The sequence below is a fragment of the Dermacentor albipictus genome, chromosome 1 (genome assembly GCF_038994185.2).
Source record: "Dermacentor albipictus isolate Rhodes 1998 colony chromosome 1, USDA_Dalb.pri_finalv2, whole genome shotgun sequence".
NCBI classification, from domain to species: domain Eukaryota; kingdom Metazoa; phylum Arthropoda; class Arachnida; order Ixodida; family Ixodidae; genus Dermacentor; species Dermacentor albipictus.
Window position 1 is genome coordinate 175,369,940 of NC_091821.1, and position 10,406 is coordinate 175,380,345.

The following is a 10,406-nucleotide window of genomic DNA, read 5'->3' on the forward strand; positions in this document are numbered from 1 at the left end:
AGTCGATGCTATTTTCACGAAATTTCCCAAGTGTTTGGTAAGCTGTCGCACCACAAACTACTTTTTAGGTTATTGTGAATAAAAATATAATATTATTCTTAATTGGATTCAGTGGTGGGTAACATCTAGATATTTATATGTTATTTTTAATGAAGTCTCTTCAGATCTGCTTCCAGTTGCCTCAGGCGTTGCCCAACGTTCCGTGTTGGGTCCGTTATTGTTCTTTTTATGCATAAATGACATTGCCGATGGACGTAATGTTCGCGGCAAACCTCCTTGACTGGCTGCTTTCTGCAGCTGCCGGCAGGCGGCGACACAAATTTATGCTAACGCCGTTGCTGCAGCAGCTCGCATCCCTATAAGTGAAGGCAAATTTGGGCTTTTTCTTCAAAACCATGCAATTAACTGTGGTAAATGTTATGCTAAATGGCGTAGACTCGAAAATGCAATTTTTCAGCAAAATTTGAGCAGGAACAGTGCAGCGGTGAGCGCAAAACCTTCTTTAGAACAGGCGCAATGAAACATGCAGGACCCTATGCGGTTATGTGCTTCGTGGTTGGTGAAATGAACAAGCAGACGACGAAGACGATGACATGCAAAGAAGAGCGGCTACAGCGCATTCATGTTTTGAAACAACAACAACAACAACAACAACAACAACAACAACAACAACAACAGTGCATCGATGCCATGCGCACTTGCCCAATGCAGTGAAGAAAAAGGAGCAGGCCGAAGTGCGCGTGAGAGGACTCGGAGGGAGAGAGCGAGCATGGTAGTCGTGGTGGGACGGAGTGTCTAGGTTGCGGGACTATAGCGGCCAGCTGAATTGCTGGCCAAAGGTCGCTGCAGGCTCCCACCTGGGCCACACGCACCTCATCGAGATCCTTCTTGTAGCCCGGGGTTGGCGAACGTCGCAAGCACGTCCAACCCAGGCCAAGCCAGCGTCTCCATGGGCGCTCGCCCAAGCTCCGGCTGGCGAACGCCGAAGCAACGTGTGCGGCCGTTGCTTTTTCCATCAAGCCCTACGCGCTACACCGACTGTCGCTGCATCCTCAGGGCTGCACCAGCGTCGAAGCTCGCTGCCAGCATCTCCGTTAGACCCACAATGTGCCAGCCTTATGCACTATGATCCGGTGACACTTTTCTATTATACATTATTGTGCTCTTTGAACTTGAGCATTAACGCCTAGCTTGTTCTCTACCTTGTATATTGTTGTGTCCTTGAGTTATTATACAGTTTCTTCTACTGCACGTCAGTATAGACTTCCTATATGCTGCCCTTATTTTGTCATAAACATTGCTGATTACGTTACCCTGCTTATGTTCGACAGAATGCGTCCTGTTCTGGCCAATACGAAGCCTCCTTCTTGCTGATTTGATGCTCAATCTTTCTACTGTGTGTGTTAATTTTGGATGTCACCAATTGTTCCCCTTGTTTATCAGTTTCTCCAGTTCAATGAATTCGGCCTGATGACTGTCGTGTCCTGTCGTCAATCAGGTTCGAAGATTATTATACAAAATATTAAAGTAATATTCAGTAGCCTGACAAGGAAGCACGAGTACATCGTTGGTGGTCAGCCTATGACAGCGGTGAAGGACGTATATATTTATCTATGTCAGTTGGTCACAGGAGATACAGATTATGGGAATGAAATCTGTAGCGGTATAAAACTGGGCGTGCAATGCTTACGGCAAGCATTCGCTGGCATCGAGCGGCACTTTAACTGCTATTCTTTAAGAGGAAAATATACCATGTGTCCCAGCCAACGTGGGCCGAGCTGTTTAAAAAAATGGAATACGCACGGGATGCGAATATAGGACCAGCGGTGTTTGTTAACAGTCACCTTGGGCACGTTCGTGAGTTTTTTTTATAATTCATTGCTAATTAGTCAAAAGTAATTACCTAAACTTATAATTACTTGCATAATCGTGTAAGCTAAGATGAAAAATTGTCTATCGAATTTGAAAATATCATGTTCAACAATTTCCAACTCTCTACTTTTACCCCAATTATTTTTTCCGCGTTTCAAAGCTCTGGCGCCAAAGGCGAAAGGGAATAATAATAATAATAATAATAATAATAATAATAATAATAATAATAATAATAATAATAATAATAATAATAATAATAATAATAATCAACAATACTGAATGGATTATTTCTGGTGACCGCGGAAAAGTGACAAGGCGGCGTACTTGTTGGTTGCTGCTACTAGCAAGGAGCCGGGGCTTGCCATATTTTTAAGTTTTTTTTTATTTTGTTTAGCTTTAGTCATTTCTTATTGCCGCCCTAAGCCTAAGACTTTTTGGTCCTAGTTCATTAATCAGCCTAACCTTAATGGCGTACGCAGTGGCGCCATCTATGGGCAGTCAGCAAGCTGGTTTGGGCGGGTATATGCTCGGCGGCTGTTCCCGGCGTTTGTTTTCGCGCTCGTGCGGTCTATTTAGTATGACGTGGTGTCTTCTACGTGGAAAACGTTTCTGTGAGACGTACTGAAGGGGTTGAAGTCGGCATGGCCGGAGTTTCTGCTGGCGTTGAGGCGGACGGAGCACGCAGCGCGATGTGTGCGCGCGTGTTCGAGCCTACAATCAGCCTCGGAGATCAGTTGTGCGCTTCTGAAAATCACATTCACTAATGTCACCTTATTGCAACATTCTGCTTTAGTTCTAAGCTGCGGTTTAGGAGCAATGAAACATATACGATGATCGTAACAGCGTGGGTACCGTTCTGCTACGATAGAAGTTGTGCTGTTATACTTTGACAAGCGTTCAAACTGTTAGCTGCAGACTACATCGCGTGACTACTTGGTTCGGTGGACGAGGTTTCCACCCATGAATGAAGTAATTTTGGTTAGTAATAACAGCATACCTTACAGTGTGAATTATGCTTGTCCAGAAAAGCTACCGTTTACGAACTGCGCGAGCGTCCTAAGCAGTGGTAGGCGCTGGACTACAGATATCTTTGTTCTGTATAGCGCATGGCCCAAGCATGCGTCATCAACATTTATATATCTACAAACGTTGTGCGGCGTGACTATGCGAGGTCGTATTGCTCTGTATTTTTTTTTTTTCGAGCAAGAGGATGATAACCGATTTTTTTTTTTCGGTTGTGTTCGTCCCACTCTCTACGACGCACTCATCCGCATTACGGAAATTTCGTCCTAAAAAATAACCATCGCATTCTTTTTATGCGATCCCTCTGGGATATTATGACGGCTTGGTCAGCTGGTATTGGGGGCGAGCTCCATCACTGGAAAAGCTGGCGCCACCGTCGGCGTGACATGGCTTGAGGGATCACGTGGCCGCGTCGGCTGCTTCGGAAGGGCCGAAGCAAGCTGGAAACGAAAGTTTAAAGTCGCACCTGCGCTGCGGTTCTGATTAAGTGGTTTGGCTTTCCCGCCATGGGTATCTGCTTAAAAACATTTGAAACTACTGTAATAGATAGTGGCTGCCTTTGGAGGCGTGCAGCATGGTAGGCTACTGCTCGGTGCCGCAGTGCCGGACATACGCGACGGAGCCCAGTGTCAGCCTCATTCATACGTAGCCGCCGGACAAGAAGCTGCGTGAAGCTTGGCTCGCGAAACTTAGAACCGGCAAACAGCCATCGGCTACAACTAAGGTATGCAGCAAGCACAGACGCGAGGAAGGTTTCTGCTATACAGCGTCGGGACTGCGATGTTCGGTGAGTAGCAGAAAACGCGCACTGAGACGCTCGTCCGCGCTTGCTGCCCGGCTAATGTAATAACGCTTTGCTCTGTGAAGTTGTTGATGCTAGATACTGGCAAGTTCACTAGAATGGAGAGGGAGCGGTGAGAAGCACATTTAAAAATATGCATGGCATATGGTCATATTTTTGTTATGAATTAATGTACTGGATTACGAAAAAGAAGCATCGGGAAATCCACGCCGAGAAGACTGATAAACATACAGTGCGAGGCAACATGAGAAATAATATTGAAACGTCCAAGAATTTAGAAAAAAAAAGATTGAATCGTCGCGACGGCACATCACAGTCGCCGCAGGCGTCGAAGTCTAACGAAATTACTTTTGAACGGAACAATGGTTGCCCTTGTACTGTCAAATGCTCATATTGTCACGTGGTAGTGACTGTGAAGAAAGCAGCCAAACTGAGAAAGACGAAACTAGCGTTTTATTGGGCGAACTTGTGCCCTCAAAAACAAGCTACACTCAAAGGACGGCGACAGCGGCGAACACAGTCGGCGATCGTCAAAAATCTGATCAGTGGGTCAAGCGCGTCAGCTTTTATACACCAGTCGTCGAATGTTCCAGAGTAATCGCTGGGACCCGCGTGCCTTCTATAAAGTTGCACATTATTCGCGTCGCGCATACATGCGATCAGATTACACAAGGTTCGGTCACAGACAGCGGATGGAAGCATCGATAACATTCCAGAAACTTCCGATACATGCAGGCGCGTCCTGCGCTGTGCGATAGTATTTGTTAGGCGGTGAAACGTGTCGCCCAATAAAGACAAACGAGTACGCGTGTCAATATTCTGCTGCCTAAAGCTCGCGGCACGGTGCGAAAACGCGGTCGCAGCAAAAGCGAAACATTGTGTGCAGACATGCATGCAGACGCGCGGTCGGTCACTGCGTGGTCGGTCACTGCATTGAGGCTTCATTCTGTTATGCTCCATTTGGTTATGCAGACAGCCCACTATAAGAGCATATTTCACATAGTTTGCTCTCAGCATTTGCCTACCTTTCACGCAAGAAGCCGGTTCGGGAGACTCCGTCGCGGCGACCGCACGCAGTGGCGTTCACTGTACGTATTCACTGCACAACACGTGTTTGTGAGCCCTTCTCCAAAAGGGTGGGTCATCTACGGTGACGTCGAACAGTGACGTCGAACGATGACTGGACGAACGTTTCCATCCACTGGGAATCAAGGGGGGACCAAGTGCTTATAAGCAGCGTTTGCCGGCTGCTAGTGTGTGCTCGTCGTCGGGAGCTGAGTGCTCGTTGTCATGCTCGAGATGTACTAGTGAGCTGTGTGCTCGTAAGCTGTTTGCTGTATGTTAGTCTTGCGGGCTCCATATGGGAGTCACGCTAGACTGTCGATGTATTCGTCTAAGATGTAAATAATGTAAATAAATCCTGTTCACCGAGTTCCTCTCTACGACCTTTAACTCCTTCAAATGGTGGCAGCGGCGAGGTCGTCCGACGACTCCTACATCTGGTCGACAGCGGTAGGATCGTCCGGCGAATCTAATACTGTAAAGACAGATACTTCATAAGAAGAATTTGTCAGGCTAGTTGGCAAATTTTCGCCGACGTTGCTCGTTGTGTCAAGGAACACTACACACAGGCACACAGGACAAGCGCAGCGGCCTGTCTATGCTTGAGTTTCATGTTCCACTGTAAGAGGAATTCCATTGGCAACACATGCGGGCCATATATCGCTTCACGTTTATGGAAACACGGCATGAAAAGCCCGTTCATTATCAAATTTCTAGTGCACGCGACAAGAAAACGCAACTTTTTCGTAAAATAGTAGTTTTAATCCATGCAGCTTAGTTCTGATTATAGTTAGTTGAAGGATTTCAAGTAGAAATACGCCCCCAAAATTTAATAAGCAAAGTTCCAAGTTTTATGCTGCCAGTATTCATGCAACATGCTAAGCATTGCTGGCTTCTCAATAGCTGGCTGAGAATACTAGGCGTCAGATTTTAGAGCCAGTTTACTTGAGCGAAGAAAGTTTTTGATTCAACTTATTAAGGATTAGGCAATTGAGCGTTTTAGTTACTTTGGCTTGATTTTTCTGCGAGGTACCCATAAGAGCAAAGCTAACTTCCAATAGTTTAAAGTTGCTGGTCAAGTAAGCATTGTAATTTTTGCTCCGGAAGAATTTCTGCTAAACCCTTAAAACATCTGAGCCCTCTGAGGTGTATATTTGTCCCACAACGATAATCATCTGTCTTGCTTGCGTTTCCCTTCACGAAAACTCAGCGCTCGCTACTTTCCTGTCCAGAATGCTGTGTCACGCTGATAACGCGCAAGAGGTTCGTGACGATTATTGTTGTGGGACAAAATAAGCCCCAAAGGGTGTAAATTATTTTAAGAGTGTACAAAGCGGCAAACCAAGTAAGGGAGAGCACGGCAGTGCCCTGCAATAACTGCACTCTAAAAACAGTTGCACCCTTTGGGGTGTATATTTGTCCCACAACAATAATCGTCATCTGTCTTGCCGCGTTTCCTTTCTTTAGCGTCGCGAGCCCGGTACTTCCCAGTCACGAACGGCATGCGCGTTATCAGTGTGACGCAGCATTCTCGACAGGAAAGTAGCGAGCGCCGAAGTTTCAAGAAAGGAAACGCAAGCAAGGCAGATGACGATTATTGTTGTGGGACAAATATACACCCCAAAGGGTGCAAACTGTTTTTAGAGTGTCTTCGCCGTATCGCGTATGCTGTAGCGCCAAGCATGGCGCAACTTTTTAGAACGTGAATTCGCTCATTGTAAGCGAAAACATCGGCTATTTAGCCTGTAATCGGGAACATCGCACACCGCAGTCAAGCAAACGATAACGAGAAACTGACAAGCATGCGGTTTCTTGGCGCATGCGGAGCAAATTTCGCTGCGTAACGTCACAGGGCACCCAGCGCCGTACACTCGTACACTTACACTCTTACACAAAGGTACACCCTTTGGGGTGTATATCTGCCACACAACAATAGTCGTCATCTGCCTTGCTTGCGTTTCCTTTCTTGAAAACGCCGCGCCCGCTACTTTCCTGTCGGGAATGCTATGCCATGCTGATAAGGCGCATTGTGTTCGTTCATGGTTATATTTCGCTTAGTTTTACACTGACGATATTAAGTGAAGGACAAGACGTGGACGGACGTAGCCCCCTTCAATTGCGCTACGTCCGTCCACGTCCTGTCCTTCACTTAATATCGTCAGTGTAAAACTAAGCGCAATATAACCATGAACGTTCACCAACTAGCCCCCTTCATTGCTTTACTAAATTGCGTTCGTTACTGGAAAGTACCGGGCTCGCCGCGTTAAGGAAAGGAAATGCGGACAAGACAGACGACGATTATTGTTGTGTGACAAAAGGGTGTAATTTTGCTTAGGAGTGTATCACTCTTTAGCAAAATTACACCCTTTGGGTTGTGTCTTGCTAAACAACAATAATCGTCCTCTGTCTTGACCGCATTTCTATCCTTTAACGCTGCGAGCCTGGTACTTCCAAGTCACGAACGGCATGCGCGTTATCAGCATGACAGAGCATTCTCGACAGGAAAGTAGCGAGTGCAGCGTTTTCAGAGAGGAAACGCAAGCAAGGCAAACGACGATTATTGTTGTGTGGCAAATATACAACTCGAAGTGTGTACCTTTGTCTAAGAGTGTGTAGCAAACGACGAGGAAGAGAGAGCGCTCGCCGTGCTCATGGCACTTGGACCGTCCCCTGTCAAGTGGTTCTTGTACGAAAATAATGTACAGAAGCACAGACTGGCAACCACTAATAACCTGTTTTCCTTACCTTCATCGATCAGGGACCACTCTTACATTCCAACAGTCGGCGCAGCCGACCACGACAGGGTCGGTCGGCGTAGTCCCTTCGTCTGAAGTGATCCTAGCAGAGGCCGTAGCTGTTATACATCTGCTCCCACGTCAGCCCCGCCAGGACTCCCCATTTAGCGTCATTTCGTCATATGTCACATCTGAAAAATGGGCAAAATACCGCGTGGTATGATTAAAGAAACCGTAAAAGCGAAACCAAAGTTGAGAGTATGAAGAAGCGACTAAAAGATTCTGCCCTTCTAGGCCCAGGTTGAAACGTAAAGCGAACCTATGTCGGTCACATAGGTAACTCAAACCTCTTGTGATTCAAAAGGCAAATGGTGACTGCTACATAACTGATTTTTTTTTTTACTTCTGCCATGTTCATGACCATTCAAAGATGGTAATATAATAACAAAAAAACTGGTCACCAGAATGCTCTCCGACATAACCAGTTTGTGTAGCAAGCATTCAAATACCTTCGGTGGATATAAATTGCATGTTTTCCACTATCGAAACAAAAAATAAAGAGCAACCGCTAACATCTACCGAAGTGAAATTTCCGCCTGGGCGTCAGCTAGCGTCAATCGGCCAAGTAGCTTCAGTTTCTTACAACACCGCAGAAACATGCGCCGTGCCAAACTAAAAAAGATATTCGCTTGAAAACAAGCGCGGAAGATGTTTGGTTTGTCCTATAGCTGTTTTGATAAGCACAGCGCTTGTTTCTCCATAACGACTGCAGAAAAAGTGCGCTTACCTCTCGTCCGCTGGGAAACGGAAATATTTCGCCCTTGTGTTGCTCCCCGAGTTGCCACATAACACAGTCGCGTAGCAAGCCTCGTATCCTTTCCTCAGTTTTACCGACATTGCCGGAGCATTCGCAGGCGCAGAAAGAAAGTTTTAAACTGCAGAGCGTTCGAAAAAAATGTGCGCGTGCATAGAAAGTCGCAGGAGCAGACGACGAGAATGGCAGCCGAAGTGATACGAGCGAAAGCGCCGCCCGTTGGCGCAGCAAATGAAGCGGCCAAATAAAGGCTAAGGTGCCGAAAAAGAAAATAGCCAAAAGCGCATTTTATTTCTACACATTACTGCATCACTTTAGTTTTATCTAGTTTGAAAAGATAGAGCCACATATGCAAACGTTATTGAATGTTACTTTGGCTACCAATGTAATGGCGACACTTTATTGCCAATACCGAAAGCAGCCCCACTGTCCACAAACTGATGTTTTCACTTTACAGGGCAAAAACGTCGATTCCGAAGCACATGCTGGTTCAACAACCGCAGTGACCAATGTGTTGAGCAGTGCCATCGGCCTCATGCAGGAGGCCAGCGTAGACATATAGTGATTTCAATTCTACTAGATTTGAAATGCGTAAGAACGATGCCGGTGTACCACAAATATTTGATAGTGCCTGCTGCTTAGATGTTTCGTGGTTGCTTAGGTTAGCCGTACACGACCATGCGCTCTTATGTTTTAGTCCCTGTGCCAAGCGATAAGATAGCGAGCAGATTTACCCTTTCGTGCTGGGAATACAGTGACGCCGGTTCTCTTCACTGAATTAAAATCGATATACCCAAAATAGTTCACAATACATATACACACCGCGGCTGATAATGCGCGTCACATGTTTGCGCCTTCAAGAGATATTTCCGCGTACTGTAGGTACCAATGCACCGAAAGGCTTCACTGACGACCTTGCGTTTCGTTACGTTTGATGTTATCGAGGATCGCCTTAGCTCTCGCTTTTCTCCGCTCTTCGTTGTGGGTCGGGTGTATGTTTCTTGGGATTGGATCAACTGTTATTGCCCTCTTGGCGTTTGTGCATAGTTGCGACTTCTCTGGTGGCATGAAGGGGGGCTGTATGCCTGCTTCTAGTAAGATCTCGGTGCACGCCCTTGTGAGTGAAAGCCAATTTGGGCGTTTCGCTGTGCCTCAAAGAGTTCGGTTGCCGTGTTGTATAGCCCCAGTTGGAGGAGTCGTTCCGTGCTAGTGTTTCTAGGGAGGCTTAGAACCTTTTTTAATCCTGTTTTGATTAGTGTACCGATATTGTTCAGCTCCGTCTTCTTCCAGTTGAGGAACGGGGCGGCGTAGGCTACGTGCCTAATGAGGCAGGCGTGAAATGTTTTCATGGGGTTGTCCTCTTTCAGTCCGTTCCTTGTGCTGGTGACCCATGATATGACCTTGGTAAAGTTGAGGGTGCTCTTTTCGATGCGTTTTAGTGCTTTCGCGTTGTCCTTGCTGTAAGCCCCAATGACCATGCCCAGGACCTGGGGATGTTTCCTCCGTCCCTGGTATATAGGTGAACGGGGAGGGAGCTAAGGGGCTGTCTCTTCCTGAGGCCTTGTTCGCACAGGAGGAGCTCTGATTTGCTGGGGGAGAGCTTCAGTCCCGTGTTTGTAAGGAAAGCTTCTGTGGTGTCCAGCGCGTGGCGTAGATTCTGCTCCAGAGTGCCTAGCGGGCTGCTCGCGGACCAAATGGTGATGTCGTCCGCATAAATTGCGTGCCCTACTTCCGAGACTTTCGAGAGCTTGTTGGAGAGATCGTGAATTGAGAATGTTGAAAAGACGCGTCGAAAGCACTGATGTTTTCGGGGTGCCGATGTTGCCTAGTGTGTGCTTTCTGCTTCTGATTTGTCCGACGTTTATGGTGGCCGTTAGGTTAGACAAAAATGATCTTACAAAGTTGTGGAAATTTACTCCGAGATTTAAAGTGGAGATTTTGTTGAGCATGTGTTCATGCCTGACCGTGTCGAAGGCCTTGGTTAAGTCGAGCGCCAGGAGGCCTTTTACATCCCTGGATTTGTTATCTATGACGGCGGTCCTGAGGAGTAGCATGACGTCTTGCGTGAATAGTGATTTTCTGAAGCCTGATTGTAGCA

At 46.7% G+C, this 10,406-nt stretch overlaps 1 long non-coding RNA gene across 1 annotated transcript in view; it reads right to left on the reverse strand.

Annotated features, from left to right (window-relative positions):
• LOC135897776 (uncharacterized) overlaps positions 1–8,469 on the reverse strand; it is a 70,691-nt gene extending 62,222 nt beyond the window's left edge. Inside the window, exons 1-2 of the long non-coding RNA XR_010563146.1 lie at positions 8,282–8,469; positions 7,505–7,685 (exon numbers count right to left, since the gene is read on the reverse strand). This is a non-coding gene — a long non-coding RNA (uncharacterized lncRNA). The remainder of the gene's footprint in view (positions 1–7,504; positions 7,686–8,281) is intronic.
• Between the last annotated feature and the right edge of the window lie 1,937 nt (positions 8,470–10,406).